Genomic DNA, 21,028 nt, shown 5'->3' on the forward strand with positions numbered 1-21,028 from the left:
GCTGGCCTCGGAGAGGCACTGAGGGGGAGCCATGCAGAGGCTGGCACGAGCCAGGGTTGGAAGCTTCTTGTAGATGAGAAATGAAGAGAGAAGCGGAGAAGATGGTTTACAATCGGCTGCTAAATTATATCTTAGTGGGAATTTAGCTCCCAGGTAGGACAGTAATCTGATAAAATACTAGTGATTCATCACAGTAAACATATTTCTGTGTATTATTGCTTTTCCTTTCTTTACCACCCCTACCCCCATACATGCTGTTGTGTAAAATTGTTTTCTGGTGTTCAGTAGCATCTTGCCATCAAGTAGCACTGTTGGGTTTAAAAAAAGAATGTGATCCCTGCCTTCTGCCCAGAACTCTGGAAATCTGAATTCAGGTCTTGGTTCTGGTTGGGAGACAGTAGTGGAGCACAACAGAAATTCCAACAGCTATTGTGAGAAGTTGTTCAGGAAGGCCGAATGTGAGTGATTTAGGATCACAACTGGGCAAAGAGCGTTGTGGAGAATTTCTCTCAAGTGAGTGTGCAGTCCTCACCAAGCCCTGCCATAAATTATTTTTCCCTCCTTTTCTCCTTCTGGGTGGCTAGATATGCTGTCAGGTATTCTAGATTCAAATTCTATCTCTGCTCCTGTTCAATTTTGTGACTTTAGGCAAGCTGTCCTGAGGTCTTTTTCTGTCTAAAGGGAACAGTAATCAAGTCTGTACCTTAGCCTTGCAAAACTAAGGAAATAAGAATCAAAAACACATCTAAAAGCACCCAGAAAGTGCTAAAAGATACAGTAAATACTAGTCATTATCATTTGTCCGGTCAGCACACTCCCTTTCCCCTGTCCCCTTTCTACACACAGACTCTGTTTTCCTAGAGGGGCTGGGTGAGAAGAGGTGGGACCACTGTGAATTACTGTGCATCAGCCCCTGACCTGTGCTCAGTCCATGACTCAAGGCTGGATATGTGATACACATGATACCTCATCCTCCCTTGGATTCTCCTGCTGCAGTTGTGTTTTCCCTTCAGATCTTGGACTGTTATAACCTTGGGGTGGACAATGGCCACATCTCTGTCACCCAGGGAAGACCTAACTGATTGCAGAGGGTGAAGCTTTGCAGAACACACAGAATAAATGCTATGCGTGGGTGCAGTGCTGATATCTCCCTCATGTCTTCAGTTCTGTGCATTTGAGGTCCTATCCCTATTGTTCTGCAATAAACTTGCTTTCTAGAGTAAGCCCCCAAGTCCTGCCTGAGCCAAGGGGAGAGAGAAGGGACCCCAGGGAGACTGGAGATGCTGCTAAACATCCTGGCTTTGTTTGTAAGAAAGTTGAAAGGTCAATCCAAGTGAAGGAGGAGCAGAGCAAGGAGGAGTTTAGGTTGATATCTAATATTCCATTATGCTTTTTAGGGCGACAGAACACATTTTTAATTCTAGAACTGGACTTTCTATCCTGGAAATCTTTATTGCCACGTGGCCTTTTGATTCCTTGTTCTGAGAATTCAGGTTGGTTAATTTCATAATGCATTTCTGCTAAGAAATTTTGTAGAGAGCAATTGTTTCATGTTCCTATACAGTTCCAGTTAAATACTGATTCAACTCATGCTGTATGTCAAATACATTATGCAAAAGTAAAGCACAATATTAACAGAATAATTATTAAAAAACTTAAACTCTAGCTATATATTACAGATATGTTTTTAGGAATTACTAAGGATGTGATTAAATTGATGTTTATTGTTTACTTAGCTGCATATACTTTTTTAAAAAAAACTAAAAAAATGCATCTGTAAAAGAAGTAAGACTTGTTTTTAAGACTTTAACTTCTATTCTTTGCAGGCCTCCTTAAGTCCAGAACCTTCTGACCACATTAAAGACAAATGACCTCAGTCCACAGGAGGCCTAATTAACAATACCAAGTTATTAGTAAGGGAAAATCCCTAAGGACACATACTCAGAAGGGTGTGATATAACATCAGAATGACACCAACCACAGGCTTCAGGGAGGGGAGTACAGGAGCTAGATTAATCATCCTTTAAGCACATGGTCCACAGAATGAGGCAAGATGAAACAGACAAGATTGTGGCAGTTTGAAGTCTGAAGAGGGTATGGGAGACTATTTCCAAAATGTAACTTTCAAGATAAAAATGAGCTGTCATTGTGATATAACTGAAACCACAATGAAGAAGAAGAAGGAAGAGGAGGAGGAGGAAAGGAGGCGGAAGAGAAAGAAGAGAAGGAGGAGGAGGACTTATGTGTTGGCATTCTTTCTTAAAGATGCTGTTATAGATTAAAAACTGGTGGTTAACTTTATGCCAACAGGAAATAAATCACCATGGTTCTGAGCATAGATGTTCCACCTGAGGAAAGTTGCCAGGAAATAGAGTCGTGGAAAAGAAGGGAGGAGTTAAGGCATTCAGGCATTGTGGATTCTCCTATGTGTTACTGTCTGAGCTGCTGGTTCTCCTGGAGGAGCTCTGGCTTGATGTAAAGACCAGAGCTCCTCCAGGAGAACCAACGGCTCAAACAGCAATACGTAGGGGAACCCATAATGCCTTCGCTTCCTGGCTCTGGAGGGGAAGACGTGCGCCACTTTATCTCCAGAATGAACTCGTCATGCTGCTTCCTGGCATGTACTCGACTGCTTATCGTCGGAGGAGCTCAGGGCCTCTGTGTTGCTGAGGATGGCTGTGGTGCTTTTCAGGACAGCCCTGGGCTTTGTTGTGAGTGTGACTTCTCGACTCCAGCAAAGAACCCTCAACCTATCAGCACAGCTCCTTCAGCCTGCTGGCATAGACTTTCTAGCTTCCACCACTGATCTTTGGGCCTTCCCAGCACAGATCTGTAAAAGAAACTGGCATGAGTCTTGCTTGTGGGCCCTAGACCTCCAGTTGGACTCATGGGAGGCATTGTCATGAGCTTTGGGTCTTCATCTGGACTCATGTGGGACATTGCTGTGGAATTTAGGCACTTGGTTGAGTACTCTATGTCTTTGGTGTTATGGATAGATTTCCCGCACTTTCTTGTGTTAACTCTGGGTGACCATCATAAAATAATATTATAAACTCCATGTCCTGTTTTTAATTGTTCTTCTCACAACCCCTGACTATAACAGATGGGGACAGTTGCATTTCTTTGAGACTAAACTAAACAACTCTTAGACTACAATGATTTCATCCAGGCAAGGACGTAGCCATGTGAGATGGTTTAATCTTTTAATGACTAATTTTCCAGTTCTACAAGTAAAAATAAAGACAAATTATTGAGCAGATAGGCAGATCTGAATAAAGTCAAACCAAGCCTTTTTTCCCCCTCCTGCTTCTTTTTGAGAGGAAAGCAAGCGTCCCTCATTACTGTGACAAGTATTCCCTCCTGAATGTTGAAACAAAGAGAAGGGAAGTGGAACAGAAGAAAGAATTCTTGAGCAGCCCACAGACTCCCTAGAGCAATGAATTAGCCTTGGGTGGCCCTAATTTCATCTTTGAGGTCTTAGTATATCAGACTGTCCCATAGACTCCTCAGGGCTCTATCCGGGTTGCTGGGAATGAAACGTTTCTGGAGCATGAAACTTTTGCTAATAGAAGGTATCCATGACAATGTCTCAAGTTCCTTCTTTGACTTTTGCCAGGAATAGCCAAGTACTGTCTTATCTCTTAATTCATTTACATTTTATTTAAGAAAATTCTAATCACATTCTAGAAATCCAACATGATGCTGGACCCTCCATACAAATCACTGAATTACACCTAAGTCACAGGATAGAGTCTGTATCTTGGGTGCTATCAGGGAAAGCAGAGAGATCCTTCAGAGAAGAATGTGTGGGAATGGTGTATGGCAGTGGTAGGAGACAAAAGGCAACTTGGTGTGGGGTTTGGGAGCTGGAGTGGAAAAGTTTTGAGAGAGGAAAGGAGATCTTGGAGGGAACTGCTCTGATAGGACACAAAATTTGAGATGATTTTAAGGAAAGCTTGCTATGTGTATTGAGTGGAGCTTCCTTGGTGTCCCTTTCGCTGTGTTAGTACCAAGAGTGACCGTGGATGATGGATTGTACAGGGCACACTTTGGTTTCTTCCTTTCATGATCTATTGCAGGGAGTAAGTGAATTACAACAGTCCTCATTAGTCATGTCCCGAAATACAGTTGCATAATGTTGGGATGGTCACCAAGAAAAGGATGAATCCTACAACCCATGAAGACTTTATGTAAAACATGTGATTCAGGCCAACGAGACCAGAAGAAACTCAAACTTGCCTAGTTTTACTCCAAGTCATCTTTGTGAGTGCATTATCAATGTCTTGCCAGAAAACAAGTGTAACTTCTGGCTAAGAGGTGGCTTTGAAATGACAGACCCTGCTTTATGGTTCAAAGAAAAGAATCATGTCTTGGACAGAAGTGTGAGAAGGTAAAGAAAATTTGCACAGAAAAGAAAGAAAGCCAACACAGATGAGAGATTAAAGGAAATTACAATGAAAGGCTAAATCTATACTTGTAATAATTGTTACCAGTGCAAGGGCTGTGGCTCTGAATTGTTTATTTCTTTTTTGTGGTGCCAAGGATAGACTGCTGATTTTGTTTAAGTTCATTTCCTTGAAAGTTATGACTATCTCTGTTGAGGCTTAAAGTGTGTTTTGACCTTATCTTTTATTCAGGCCATACATTTTTAATCTCTAAGCATATCAAACAGTGGGGAAAATGAAAGACAAATACTGTTTTGATCTCCTCATTTTTAAACTTAACAAAATTATCTTATTACAGTGAAACCAGCACAGGATTATAATGAGAGTTTAAGTGTGAGATTTTAATAATTTCATACTCACAGTAGATGGGATTCCAATGACATTAATAATACAAAACACATTGCATAAATTACATTTCAGTCCACGGGATACATAAACAAGCATGCTGTGTTAAACAATTCAGGCTGGTATGACAAAATACCCCAGACTGGGTGGTTTTTAAACAACAAAAAAGTATTCTTATATTTGTGAAGGCCAGACGTCTAAGATCAAGATGCTGTCCTATTGGATGCCTGGTAATGGTCATTTCCTTCTCTTTCTGACACCCTATGTGGTTCAAAGGGTAAAGCAGCTCTCTGGGGGCCCCTTTCAGAGGGGCTGTATCCCCTGACCTAATCATCTCCCTGCTTCTCCTTATGATTCAGTTTCAACACATGAAATTGGGGAACACAGCAGTCAGTCTGTGGGTCATACCTTGTACTGCAAAGGTCCAAGGTCCCTCAGTGGTTTAGGAGAGATGAACAGGCCATCAAGTCCTAAGTAAGAGCTGTTCTCCATCCCCAGTGAGCAAGCAGACTTCAGCCTTTGGAGTCAAGTTGCATGAAACGAAGGAGGTTTTCATGAAAACACAATGAACCACCTGGGTTTACAGAGTGAGCCAGATTGTTAATTTCATTGATAACACAGTACCTGCCACTGCATTCAGGTCTCAAAAGCAGGTGTGCAGATAGCATGTAAATTGCTGAGATGCTCATTTCTGGACAGCATCCCCAGGGATTCTACTTCAGCAAATCTTCAACAGGAGATACAAAATAAAACAACTCCCATATTTCATCTCACTTCAGAACAAATGGCTACCATTAAGAAATCAATCAATAACAAACGCTGGAGCTGTTGTGGAGAAAAAGGATCGCTTCTCCACTGTTGGTGGGAGTGCACACTCATGCAAACACTGTAGAAAACAGTATAAAGATTCCTCAGAAAACTAAAACCAGGGGTTCCATTTGACCCAGTTATTCCCCTTATTGATATCTCCCTGAAACAATTAAAAACATCATACCATGGTGATATATGCATACCTATTTTATAACAGCACAGTTTGTAATAGCTAAATCTTGGAAACAACCCAAATTGGGTTTTGTCATGGTGTATGTTGGTGGCTCCCAGGCCTCATGCATTTGCATTGTGCGTTTGTGACTGGTTCATTGTCTAGTGCTTGGATTGGGGGTGTGAATGCTACACTGGCCTAGGGGTGGAGCCAAGATATAATGTAATGGCAGGAAGAAGGCTTGTCTTGCTCTTTGCTGGTTCCTGCTTGCTGTTTGCAGCCGCCATGAACTGTGGCCCAGCCATGCCTGCCTGCCTTGGAGCCAACTGAGTGTGGACTGAAACCTCCAAAAACTGTAAGAAATAAATCTTTCCCTTCCCAACTTGGGCTTCAGGTATTTTGTCTCAGCAACAAGTACAAAGTAACTAAGACAGGCTTTTTTACATAAACTTTTTTTATTTAAAAAAAAGATTAAGATAAAAGAGGACATAACAACACAGGTCATAACAGAACAATTTAAACAACATAGTGTTTCACCACAAGACAACCCCATGTAACAGTAGCTACCATAGTGTCTCTTTCCTTAAAATATTTGAGTATACCTTCATATACTATAGTATCAAACATAAGAAGACAGTGTAAAACCATTCAAGAGAATGAAAGTATTACAGGGTATTCAGAACCAAGTAACAGAAAACAAACAATGATTACTATATTATCTCCCTGTCTATAAAAATTTTGTTTATACTATCACATATAATAAAATCCAATAAGATACAGCATGATAAAACTGATGGGGACAAAAAAAACAAAAGCTTGGTGGGACTTCAAAACAAGATGATATTAAATCATAACTAGCTATTATAATGTCTTGTTTTCTTCAAAATAGCTGTTCATACCATCAGAGACAACAAAATCAAATAACCCAGAATAAAACCATTCCAACCAATTAATGAAAACATTATAAGGCTTCAAAGCAATATAATGGGGAGTCAAGATTACTGCATACTTTTATGTATTCTTACCATTTCTTACACTAGGGAAACTATTCGGTATTTATACATGTGAGTTTGGTTTATTTCCCGTATGAGTATGGTCTGAAGCTGCGTCCATTTATTTATAAGTATCTCAATGTGATCATTCTTTATATCTGAGGAGTAATCCATTGTATAAAAATACCACATCTTTTTTGTCCATTCCTCAGTTTATGGACATTTAGGTTGTTTCCTAGATCTGGCAATTACAAATTGTGCTGCTATAAACATGGGTGCACATATATCACTGTGGTATGATGTTTTCAGGTCTTCTGGGAATATGCCTAGAAGTGGAATAGCTGAAACAAATGGGACTTCCAATCCCAGTTTTCTGAGAAATCTCCAGACTGACCTTCACAATGGTTGCACCAGTCTACACTCTTACCAACAGTGCAGGAGAGTTCCTTTTTCCCCACAGCCTCTCCAGCATTTGTAGTTGGTGGTTTTCTTGATCCTGGCCATTCTTTCAGGAGTGAGATGGAATCTCAGTGTGGTTTTAATTTGCATTTCTCTAATGAGTAATGATGATGAACATTTTTTCATATATTTATTTGCCATTTGTATTTCCTTATCTGAGAATTGTGTATTCATCTCAGATGCCCATTTTTGGACTGAATACTTGAATTTTGGGGATTTGATTTTTTAAATACTTTATATGTTTTAGACAGAAGTCCTTTGCTCACTAAGATTGTTTCCCAGTTTGTAGGTTTTCTTTTCACTATGCTGGAGATTTCTTTTGATGTGCAGAAACTTTTAATAAGGCGTGATTCCAGTTATTGATTCTGGGAAGTATTTCCCATGAGGTTTGATTCCTGTTCATGAATTTTTTACCTACCCCTTTGTCTTCAAGTTTTTTACCCAGCAAACTGGATTTTTAAAAAAATGTACAGTGAAATATTAGCTGTAAAGAAAGATAAACGTAAGACATTTCTAGGTAAATGGATGCGCCTTGAGACCATACCCTTAAGTGAAATAAATTGGACTACATGTGTAAACATTACATTATCTGGTAGGAGAAACAAAGTCTACATAAATATCAAAATGTGTAATACACATTGTAAAATAGGAAGAAAATGTTCATACGGAAAGGGGAACTTAGGGGAGAGAGAAGGAAAAAAGAGAAAAGAAGGTGAAAAATAGAAACAAAGATTTTTGTAAATAAAGAGAGGAAGAGGTGTTGAAGGGAGGGGAGGGGAATGATGAAATTTGTATGTAGGCACAAATTCCATATGATGAACGTGATCATTATGTATTTCTAAAATTACCAATAAACTTAACTAATTAAAAAGAAAGAATCCAGCTCCTCCGTTACAAGGTGAGGCTGGGTTGTGAGATTGCAGGAGAGACATTTGATTCTTTTCTAAGGGCCATACAATGGTGCTAATGTTCAGAAAATGGATGTGAAATGGGTGATCTTGTGAAGACATCCATTTCCCATTCCAACGTAATGATTCACCTTCCACATACTTGTCCCCAAGAGGACAGTGTGGGAGGAAGAGGCAGGAGCGGATTCACACATAGCACTCCTCTCTCAACATTGTGTCGGCACCCTGAAGTATCTCTGGGGGCTCCAGAGTATACCTGATAGTGTGATTTTCCAAAATATGTTTCTCCCCACTTCTCTTTCTAGTGCTAAGTGGGTTCCAAAAGGCCTCCTCTCTGTAATACTCCTCCTAAAAATCTCTGCTCCTTGATGATCTGCCCAACCCACTCCTCAGTCATTTTCCTGTCTGCCCTGAGAACAGAGTGCAACCTTGCTTCAAAGCATCAAATTGCCTGCCTCTAATGTGTCATTTTCCCTCATTTTAGAGCTGGATTCCATGCTTCACTACCTCCTCAGGTCGTCGCTTGCATACAACATACCAGTGCTGCTGTCTTTCAGAATTATGCTGAACAGCATCCCCTCAACATCAAAGGGGTGCTCACAACTTCCCTGTGACACTCAACATTTGCTGAGCAGGAGCTTAATATTCAATTTGGGCTCATTAAGCTGAATGAAGGGAACAAAGTCAGTGGTGAGGTGGCATTGAGCTTCTAAGGGAAGACCATTCATTATTTAAAAACTCTCTGCCATCGAAAAGGACTGTGGGATTTTAGAGCTTCTTATGAAATAGAAGGCATTAAATCCCCATGGCAGTCTGGTCCAGCACTGTGGTTCTTATAATCACTTTCTATGAAAATGAGTTGAAGAAACTCATCTTTACTATGAAAATAAGTTTCTGAAGCTGCCGAGTTTCTACTGCTACTTTGGAGATGGCAGAGTGTTGGTGACCTGACCCAAGGAGCCCTAGAAGCCAGTGACCAAATCAAATCTAAAGTCCTTGAATTCCTAGGACCTGCACACAGATTCATGTCACCTTCTCACTTTTAAAAAAATCACACACCCCAGTATTGTGTGTGTGTGTGTGGGGGTCTCTGAACTATAAAACTAGGTTCATTATAATTCAGTGTTTAAAACACTGCTCATGTCACCTCCGAGAAAAGCTCAGCAGAGTTACAAATGGAAAGAGGTTTTTAGCACAGCAAGTTATTGGTAGCCTATCTCCAAATCAATAGGATATGACAAATAAGCAACCAGCCTCAAATCTAGACAGATAAAAGGATAAAAGGAGAGTGAGAGGGAAAAAGAGAGGAGAGAGAAAGAGAGAGACAGAGAGAGAGAGATTAAGAGAAGACTGGTTTCAAAATATTGCTATTCATCTAGAAATTGGACAGAAATGGAGAAAAAAAATCCAAGCTCAGTAAGGCATTTAAGAACTCTGCTACTGGATTTATTAACAATCAGGTCTTCCTAATCTTGGATTTATTTTGACATTAAAAAACTCAGGGTTTTAAAAGAGCTGCATAGGTGTATTTCACACACAATCTCCATCTTTTTGGTTCAAGACTCCTGAGTTAAAATTCTGGCCCTGCCATGAGGGCTGTGCAAACTGAGCAAGTTCTTGCACTTTAGCTCCCTTTTGCAGAGCCCATGGGGCAGTGAGGAAAGACTGCTTCACAGAAAAAGGGCTGTGAATGTGGTTCCCACTGAGGGGATTTTACACTGAGGCTTGAAGGAGAGGATTTGCCCAAGGTGATGGGGGAGCTGAGGAAGGATTAGAGGAATATGAGGGGAAACCAGGCCGTGAGTGACACCAGTACTGAGACATGGCCTCAGGAACGGAACCCCTGAGCCTGACTTCTGGGTCCAGTTAAGGAAAAAAGCTTTTATTTTTTTCCTGGAAACCATGTTCAGGAGGGTAGCAAAACTTTCATAGCAAAATGAGCTCAAAGTCCTGCTTGAAGGAGACATATAAATAGAGAAAAGTCCATAAGTTATTAGGAACAACATTAATTTAAATTGAGCCAAATTTTTTTTAAAGTTTACTGTTTGAGGATTTTTTTGTTGTCATCGTTGTTGGTCTGTTTTGTAGCTTCATGGAGAAAGATACAAAATGCAATCCAGATGCTCTTCTTCCCAGCATGAGGGTATGAACCTGACCTTTCCCTGTACCCAAGAGCAGAGAAGACAGTGGCCTTGATTAACTGCAGATCAAGAAGCCTTCAAAATTAGTTGCATAAAGGGTAAAAGAATAAGTTAGGATCCTCAGGGTTACATGCTTTCCCAGGATCAGCTGCTTTTGGATTTATTATCAAAGGTTTTGTGCAGAGAATGGCTTTAGCTATGATAGGGTTCTGTGTGTCTGTCTCTGCAATGGTGATATCCAGAGTACAGAAGAGACCTGCCATTGGCATGTGCAAGAGACACTTTTATCACTCACTGTCTTATAGCAAAGGGTTCACCTACAGATTATACCAAGGTGAACAAGAGACGTGGTTCCACCCATGTGGCCTCCTCTCTGAGATAAGGAAGAAAGCTCAAAGACACTCTGCCTTTTACAAGGAGCTCTGCCTGCCATGCAGTGGGCCACATGGTGTGGACTAAGCTGGTAGCTGCAGAAATGGAGAGAAGTGAATGGGTTGGTGAATGTTTAGTAGTCAAATAAACAGGACTTGGTGGCTGCTTGTATATGGGTGGGTGGAGGAGCTACAGTGTGAACTTTGTGGCAGCATCTGGGTGGTGCCCAGATCTCAGAGTAGCCATCAAGTTGATGGGGAATGCCACTTCTTGAAATGAGAGCTGCTGTGGAGGGAGCACGTTTCTGAGAAGACAGGATCAGTTTGGAAAATGAGGGGCAGGGTGTACCCATGAGGGAGGCCATAGGATTTAGAGAAGGCAGTTCCATATAGGAATTAGAACTTGCTAGAGAGATCAGAATTTGACATAAATGAGAGAGATGCAGGCATGGAAGTGGATGCGTAAGGACACCGCAAAGCGTGGAACAAGTCAAGAAGGAATATTGAGGAGTGGTCAGGAAAGCAGCATAAAGAGCAGAAGATTGGGACGACATTTCTGTCAAGAAGATACAATATTTAAGAATTTACATTCCACAGGGGTAGCAAATATACCACCTGCACCCAGAAAACTACCATAAACACAGAGGACTCATTTGCTGAGCAAATGAAGAGAATGTCAACAGCTCAAAGTGAGGAAAGGTCGATTTTTCATTGGGATCATTCACTCTGAACTGACATGGAGAACGGTTAGGTTACATGGTGATTACTATAGTCAGTGTTTACAGGGGGAATCGATTTAAAACAGGACACATAGTCATAGAATTATTTTATAACATTTACCCAAAGAGTTAAATTCATACTAAAGACCTAACGAATCCAGCTGAGGGCTGGGATCCCATGGCAATGTCCTGTATGAGTCCAGTTGAAGACTTAGAACTCATAGTAATGTCCTCCACTAGTCCAACTGGAAGCCTAGAGCCCGTGACAATGTCTCGTGCAAGTCTGTATTAAGGATCTGCACTGCGAAGGCCCTAAGCTCAGTGGTGGAAGCCAGAAAGTCTGTGCCAGTGAGCTAAAGGCTCTGTGCTTGCAGGCTGAGGGATCTGCACTGGAGCCAAGAAGTGATGTTCATTGTAAGGACCAGCGCTGCCCCAAAGAGAACTGCAGCCATCCTCAGCAGTAGTGAGGTCCCGAGCTACTCTAAAGATGAGAACAACTGAGTTCATATCAGGAAACCCAATGTGACAAGTTTTTCCAGGAAGAATCAACAGCACACCATTTTCCCCTTTAGTTTTCTTTTTATGCCATTGGTAACAATCCTCAGGTAGGCTTCCACACCCAGCACGATGCTGATTCAGTTCAGTTGGGTGTTATATGCTGACCATTAGTAATTTACCACAGCAATTATATCAACCAGGCTCTGAGCAGATATGAAAAGAATGGGAGGTGAGCATGGCGAAGACCAGAGTGTGTGGCCATCACTGGTTAAGAATGCACTGGAATGAGAATCAGGCTTGCATCTTCTTTGAAGCTTGTCTCTTCCTTTGCTTTTGTAGCTGGGAAACTTTTGAGCCTGCTTGAATGATGTAAGATGAGGTCACCAGAGAAAGAGGAACGAAGAGAGAATGGAGAGACCATGGCAGTGGTTCTGAGAAGAGTAGGGATAGGGGTGAAAGAAGAGTGGGGGCGTCTCACAGAGCGGTGAGCAGGCCCCTCACAGATTGACGAGGAGGAAGTGGTGTGGATGATGATGCTTCTTGGTCATGTTTGGGGAAAGATCATCCACTAAGACTGTCCTTAACTTCGCAAGTTAAGAAAGGACAATGCAATAAGAAACTGTTTTTGGAAAGCAGCAAGTGAGAAGTGGGAAATCATGAGATTGGTGCATGGTATTGAAGGCACAGTGATCATCAGTTCATTGGAATACTCGTGTGTTAAGCTAGGTTGACCTTCTCCGGGAGTTACGTTTTCTGGCACCAGTACAGAGAATAAAGATAAGAGATGGGGTTTCAGGTACACACCTGTAATCTTACCACTTGGGAGGCTGAGGCAGGAGAATCACAAGTTTGAGGCCAGCCTGAGCTATATAGTGAGCTGAAGGTCAATCTGAGCTACACAGCAAGAACCTGTCTAAAAAAATGGGTTTCACTGGATGACAGAAGATGTTGCTGAGTAGCAGAAGCTTAATGCTGACCCCCTTTGTGGATATTTATGCAAGTTCTTTGGGGACTTTGTTACTAGACCCCTCTAACTGCCACTCTTTCAGGTCAGGCTTAACTGGGGGTTGGTGTTTGTGGTTCACTCCATACTAAGTCCCAGGGAGTCTATCAGACCAGTGACTCTGGTCCTTCTCTTTATTTCCAGGGCTCATATTTAACCCACAAGACACTTACTGGTAATTGAGTTTGCTCTAACACGCTGATGCTATCACAATGCCATTGAACAGGGGTGTTCTTCTTTCCTAAAAGCAGCTACTTTCCCAATTACCAGAAATATGCTTCAAGTTCTCAGAGCAGCATTCTAGACATGCCCCCACCAAACTCAAAGTGAATAGGGTAATGCTCTGCCTTGTTGTCTACAGTGGGGAACAACTAGTTGCTCCTTCCAAAAATCCTCTCTGGCAACCTTCTCTTTTCCCTTCAGTTCTTCTTTGGAGGACCCAGGGGACCTTGAGAACCTGCAGCCAGTGAGGGGTCCTACAGAGTCTGTCTCACAGTCTTTCAGCCTCTCTTATGACTAGATGCCTCCCTGGAAGAGATCAGTGCTCTCTGTGCAGTGATGGATCTTGAAATCTAATAAGAATAAAGAGAGCAGTGAAGGTTGGCAGAGAGAACTAGATGGAGAAAGAGAGGAGTGGTGGCCAAAGATTTAGCAGTTGCACTAAGCTCAAAGAATGGCCCTAGGGGGAGAATCAAATAGGCAATGGGAAATGAGAAGAGATTGCAGTTTGGGCCCAGCGTCAGTGTCTGGGGTACCTGCTGCTAACGGGATCTGGATTTGACCTTGAGATCCAGTGGCTGGGATAGGGTTGTGGATGAGGACAAGTGCATTGGGTGGCTCCTCTAAGAGGATGTTGGAGGAAAATCAAACAGTAGAGACCCTCAAAAGGGAAGAGCAGTGACAGGGCGATTGATGGATGATGCAATAGGAAAAGGGAAGAGTGCCTAAGACAGACGATTTTCATCTCAAAGGAATGAGGGATTGAACTCGAAGAGCTGGGTAAGCAAACAGTGAAAGTGTCCTTTGCAGGTATGGACAATTTCCATCTTCCCTGCCTGGACTTGTGACACCTGCAGCTGGAAATGATCATTGGTTTGAGGCAGTGGCATTGGAAGCTGGGTCCTCAGAGAACAGCTGGGTTTCACTTACAGGCCAGGAGTGAGAGGAATGCTTGGGGAAGGGTTTGGAGTCAGAGGTTGGCTCCTCTGCATGTTGGCCCAGGCAGGGGTGTCTGGGATGGAGAAGAGGAGCCAGAAAGGAATGAAAGATAGGAAAGGCACAGGAAGAACCAGAGTTCTACAAGGTTCTTCATGGCCAGAAGTTGTTGCCCATCATCAAAGTGAGGGGCTCGGTTTACTCATTGTCAGGTAAACTAGTTGCTCCACTGGGTCATGTGGGAGACAATGTCAACCACAGTTTGTTAACCACAGATACATGCTGTAACAGCTAACTTGAAGACGGTTTACAGGGGGCCACATGGTCATCCTCCTGCCTTGTATTCAGCACTAAACTTGCCAGTCATCAGATTCTGCCTGTCTCAGGGCTTTTGCATAAACTGTCTGACTGGGATCTACACCCTTCACTTATTAGCCACTATTTGGCTTTTCTAAAGTCTTAGCTCAACTTTCTTTTCCTCCAAGTTCACTCACCTGACCTTCTCGTCTGGGTCAAATCCTCTGTTTCTAAGTAAGCATCCAGTACGTAACACTTATTAGAGTTACTGCTATCTGTTTATGGCGTTGATCAGCATTTCCTCCCTCCCCCTGGGCTTTTTGGACAAACTGCCTTCCTTTGTGCACAGCATTGTCTGGCATTTAGTCTGGTTCTGGTGAACACTCGCCTAAGGGATGAGCAGAGTGGTCTTCACGGGTGTTGAGGACTGGCGCCTGGTAGGCTGAGGCCCTGTACAGGCTCAGTTGCTAAGTGGCATCATTTCAGGCTCCCAGCACGGGGAGTGGGCCGGCCGGCAGGGCTGGGAGCTGGGCGCCACAAACTCCAGTGTCTCTTGAACCACATTTTTTATAAAAGGGTCTGTCTGAGACTATTTTAGTAGTTGACTTTTGTGGTTTGGCTGTGGTTCAGTAGTTTGCCTTGAAAGACAGGCGCCCTGGACTGCGTCCCTAAGAAGAAGCCATCTCATCCCCCTTGGATAAGAGCACATTGTCCATGTACAAGGGGCCTCAGAGCTCTGCTTCTTGGGGGAAAGCCCGGGAGAAGCCACAGCTGCAGATTCTGCTTCTAGGGGAGTCAAAGGTCAAAAGGTCAAGGGTCTCTTGCAGACAGATGCCCCAGTCAATGAAATCCAGCCATAGAATGCCCCTCATCCCACTCCACTTCTTAGGCCCTAAACCCAACTTCCTGTCTAGGCTGTTGGGAGGCTTTTTCAGGGGTTTGGCTATAGCATGAATCATGGCATAAATGGGTGTGAGCTGTGAAGGGAACCTAAAGAAGGGCTTTCCTAGCTTGTGACCAGCAGACTCTGTGCTACTTTCCCTCTGTGCTCTTCCATTTCCAAAGGACCGATTGTCTTGGAGAAAGAGAAAACTGGGAGTAGTGTGTTCCTCTATGCAGAATATAAGTTCACTTGGAGTGAGCTTGTCATTTCCAGGCTTCTGTATTAACTGTGTGCACACAGATGATACCAGCAAATGCCACACATACACCTTCCTTTACTGAGACACCTTCAGCTCTTCAATCCAAACAACTTGGTTCAAAGATGGAACAAAATGATGATGAGGAAGGAGTTTACCCATTAGTAGAAAGGCGAGCTATTGCTGGTGTGAATTATCACCTGGCCAGCAGGACCTCTATCAAGGGAACAGCACCACTGAGGAGCAAATGTGGCATAAATGCAGACAGATGTTGCCTCCAGGAAAGGTTGCTTTCTCTGTAAGAGCGAGGATTCTGGCTTGAGCAGCTCCTCTGGCCACCGAAAAGCCATCATCACAGATCCTGACATGAATGCTGGCCTTCAGTTGGCTGTCTGGGACATGGTCTGTAGAAGGGCTGTAGGTCAAATGAATTAATTATGAGAGACTGGGGAGATGATGTAAAAATACAATGAGCTACCTTTTTGCAGTACTCTCCATTTACTCAAAGAGATGTTTCATTCGTTTCTTGTTCAATAGTAACTCACTGATACCAGGCAGTGGGGTTACAAGTCAGGCAGGCCTTCCCACTCCACATCTGCTCTTTCTGAACATTTCATAGACATTTAAGGGTTATTCACATTTTTAATGACTTTGAGGATAAAATTAACAACTGTTCTAATGTATCCTGAGATCAGTTGGGATTAATGAGAAAAAAGTGTAATGATGAGAAAAAAGATGAAATCCTGGAGGACCGCCTTACTTTTCAGACCTCAGTTTTCTTGTCTGTAAAGTACGGCAGTTGCTTATGTGTTACATATAATCTGTTATGTTTTGTAGCCATAAATGAAATCAAGGTTTTCTAAAAGGTCTGATTGGTCATTGTTCCCATGTTCACTGTCTGTGATTAATTCTAAAACTCAGTGTCTTAAAAACTACCATTTTACTGCCTCTCATAGGTTAGTCCATCAGGAACTCCAGTGAAAGCTTGATGGGACACATCTCGTAGTCCATGAGGTAGGTGAGCTCACTCTGTGTATTTCAGTGGCAGATGGGCTGGCTGGGAATTACCAATGTAGAGATTCCATGTCTCATGCCCTGGTTGGGCTGCCTCATGGCTGAACAGTCCCCTGGAGGTAGGGTTGAGTGGTTGCCTTTCCGGCGTGGGTGTCTCAGAGTTGCTAGACTTCTTATGTGAACACTCACTCAGAGCTTCTGGAGTGTCCAAGATACCCAGGCGAGAGCTACAAGGCTTCTTTCAAACAAGCCCCAGAATATCCCTTGTGCCATGTTATGTCGATCAGTTTACTAAACCAACCCAGGTTCCAGGCAAGCGGAGAAATGGCCTCTGCCTCTTGGTGGAGGAATTGTGTGAGCACATAGAGGCCAACTGCCACTTGTCATGATGTGAGACCTGACAAGGAAAAAGACTGAATTCCTCTGTCATCTTTGTTTTTCTGCTTCTGTTTCTTTCAGTTGAATCAGGAAGATCAAGTAAAATAGCTCAACATTATGAGTGATTCTTGAGCATGGATGGCATCTAATGTGAAAATCCAGCTTTAAATTGAATGAGTAAAACATGGGAAAAATAAGAAAATGCCCAAAGCATAGACCACTTCAACTCTTTTAGGTGTGATATGTATCAGCTCCAGCCCCCTCAGTCCATTTTGGAAGCCCTGGTAGGAGGAATTTCTCTGTGTTGGACACTGTGGTTACACCTCTCATGGTGTTCACTGGGTGCCAGATTGTGTGCCTTTTTTCTATTGGGCAGATTCCAAGAAACTTAACATTTGATTCCTCCATGTTTCTCCCACCCCACATGCAGAGGTTCTCAGTCACTCTTTGTTGAATGCACATAATCTTCCTCTAATGGAGTTTTAGAAGAAGCTGGAAGTATCGTAAAGAGTAACTTGATACTAACTCCTGGTAGTAAAAGAGGGTGATCTCATTATCCATAATAGCTAATGTTCAACAGCTCATCGATGCTGTCTAGTGGGCAATAAACTTGAAAACATCCTTTGGGGGTCTTGGTTTCTGGACTGTGTCTTGGTAACCTATAAAGCTCACTCTTGGCTGGGAGAGGTGGATGAAACTGTACTATACTGGGTAAGTTTCCACGAGGAATTGGTCTCTTAACTGTGGTCTGACTGTCTCAGCACACACATCACTGCTGGTCCAAACTCTCTCTTTGCGAGAGAGTTTTGGGATAGTGTGTTTATTTGGCACAACACAGATGACAGAAGAGCAGTTAGTAGCTGAAGAAGATTAACGATTACCCTTAGGACAATTTTATTTAGTATGAAAATAGAGGAAAATTGGTTGAAAAGGAGGCTTTCTTCTTTACATTCTATTTCTTTATTTACATTGTATTGGGGAATTAATTTAAAGGTCAGTTTTTAAAAAGCACCTGGGCATGGTGGTGCACTCCTCTAATTCTAGTACTCGGGAGTCTGAGACAGGAAGATTGTTGCAAGTTCAAGACCAGTAGGGGCTACAAAATGAGCCCAAGGCCAGCCTGAACTGAACAGCAAGATCCTGTCTCAAAAAGACAAAAAGAAAAAAAATCATTAAAAATGGATACGAATTGCAGACCCTGAAAAGATGAGGACTCCTTCTTGCCTTTACCAAAAACGTAAGGTTTGTATTCTAAGTCAGACGTCATGGGACTGAGTCCTGGATCTCCCTGTCTACTAACTGTATACAACCAGGAATCAAAAAATACGATGAATGTTTAAATCTTAAAAATTTATTACACTAATGGACACATTGCTATTTATCCCCTCAAAGTCCTCCCCTGTGCATTAAGCACACTTCTCCTACCATTCTTGCTATTTCCTGAGGCAGGTCTGGATGTACTCTTTCCTGAATGTCTTCAGTTGCACTGTCATGGCTGCCTAGATATCCCAAAACAAAATGTTTACCTTTCGTTTTCATTATGACTTTGAGGAAGAGGAGTCACAGGAGGCCATGTCCATTGAATAAAATCACAGGAGACCATGTCCATTGAATAAAGTGATTGAATGAGGCACACAATAATGGTTTTTTTAAAATCTTTTTTTTTAATCGGTACTAGGAATTGAACTCAGGACTGCGTGCTTGCAAGGTAGGCGCTTATGCCTCTGAGCTAAATCCCCAACCCCACACAATAATGTTTTTATGAGCCTACTTTTCCTTTGGATGGCATCTAACAACAATATCCACTGCATCTTTTTAATCACACCTTGTAAAACTCTTGAAAGAGGCTTTCCAGAACTGCTTCAGAAAGTGGTAAGAATGATGAGATAAGTGTGTTCAAAGCAAAGGGGAGTACCAGGGTGTTTGTTTTTTATTGGGGGAGTTGTTTGTTTTTGTCATGGTAGCTTAGCAGTATAATTTCAAATTGGGAATTATGATGGCCCCTTCCTCAAGTTGGTTGTTTGGAATTGTTTTTACTGTTGTAGGTCTCTTCTGGTTCTGTATGAATTTTAGGATTTTTTTTTTTAGTTCTGTGACTTATGCTATTGGTATTTTTTTTAAATTTTATTTAAGGAGAAAAAGAAAAAAAACAGAAAAAGGGTACAAGTTATACAGAATTTCAGAAAGAATAAACAGTAGGGAATCACTAGTTAATAGACTACATATTGTTATCTTAGAAATAATTGTTCAAGATACAAAATTAAAGCATATAAAGTGGACTTTCAAACAGTGAGACTGTAAACAGTTTTGTTCAATGATCCAAGCTATTGGTATTTTGATTGGGATTGCATTAAATCTGTGTAACACTTTGGGAAGTATAGCCATTTTCATTATATTGTTTCTTCCTATCCAAGAACAGGTGATATCTTTTCATTTTCTCATATCCTCTTTGATCTCCTCTTTTAGAAATACTGTAGTTTCCATTGCATAGGTCTTCCACTTCTTTTGTTAGATTGATCCTTAAGCCTTTCATTTTTTATGCTATTGTGCAATGCATTGTTTGTTTAATTTCTCTCTCAGTGAGTTTGTTGTTCATGTTCAGGAATGTTACTGATATTTGAGCGTCTTTGTGTCCTATCCCACTGCTGAATTCGGTTATTAATTCTAGGAGTCTTTGGTAGAGTTGATGGGATCTTCTACATAGAATATTATGTCACCATCAATTAATAATAATTTCATTTGTTTCTTTCCTATTCATATTCCTTTTATTTCTATCTCTTGTATAATAGCCTGGCTGATATTTCCAGAACTATATTGAACAGGAGTGGTGATAGTAGGCAGCCTTGTCTTGTTTTTGATTTTAGAATGATAGCTTTCATTTTTTCCTTTTTAAAAAAAATTATTAAAGAAAAATAAAACGAAACAGAAAATGAGTAGAAATAGTACATACTTTCAGAGGAAAAAATAAACAGTAATAAATCCCTAGTTGATGTTTACATATTGTCTTCTTACAAATAATTGTTCAAGATACAAAAGTGTAGCATGTAAAGTGGGGATTCAAACAGAGAGACTGCAAATAGCTCTGTTCAACTATGTAATAAAAGCTTAGTAATATGGTTATCAATTCTATACACTCAAACATACATGCAATTATCCATATTTTCATTTTGAGATTAAACAAACCAAAGCAGACTAAAATCATTCTGAACAAAGGATAATCATATTGCTGGATTTCACATCATGACACTTCAGAATCAGCTTTGGGTACTGTAGTGCCTTTTTTCCTTCAAAGTACCTGTTCATTTCATCATGTGTCATAAGATCAGTTCTCATAAACTGTTTATAGGTTTTACGCAAGAATGAGTCTTAACATGTATTTCTATCCTTTCTATATAGCGTTCACTTTTTTTTGACCATTTAGTATGATGTTGGCTGTTTGTTTGTCATAGAAGGCTTTTTCAGATTGAGATAAAGATGTACCATTTCGATTTTGGGTGCAGATTTTATTATGAATGACTGTGTCAGATGCTTTGTCAAATTATTATTTCTGCATCTATGAAGATAATCATAGAAGCCTTGTCTTTGGTTCTGTTAATGAAGTCTATTACATTTGTTGTTCTGTGTATGATGAACCATCCCTGCATCCCTGGGGTGACTCTTACTTGTTCATTGCGTATACTCTTCTTGATGATTCGTTGCATTCTGTTTGTCAGTATTTTACTGAAGATGTTTGCATCTATGTTCATTAGGGAGATTGGCCTGTAGTTCTCTTTTTTTGGTTGGGTCCTTCTCTGGTTTTGGTATCACTATATCAGTTGCTTTCAAGAATGACTTTGGGAGTATTACTTCCCATTCAATTTCATTAAAAAGCTTGAGAAGTAGGGGCAATAGATCTTCTCTAAATTACTTGTAGAATTCCATAGTGAATTCATCAGGATCTGAGCTTTTCTTTGTTGGTAGGGTTTTTAAAATTACATTTTTTATTTTATTGACTGATGTTGGCCTATTTGGAACGTTTATATCTTCTTCTTTCAGCTTTGATAATTCATATATATCTGGGAACCTGTCCATGTTTAAGGGTATAGGCTCTCACAGTAGGAAGTAATGATGTTCTGCATATCTGCAGGATCCATTCTGATTTCACCCTTTTATTTACAAATTGTATGGATTTTGATCTTTTCT

This window comes from Cavia porcellus, unplaced genomic scaffold, assembly GCF_034190915.1.
Source record: "Cavia porcellus strain 051 isolate PalLab524CR breed Dunkin Hartley unplaced genomic scaffold, mCavPor4.1 scaffold_1, whole genome shotgun sequence".
Taxonomy (NCBI): domain Eukaryota; kingdom Metazoa; phylum Chordata; class Mammalia; order Rodentia; family Caviidae; genus Cavia; species Cavia porcellus.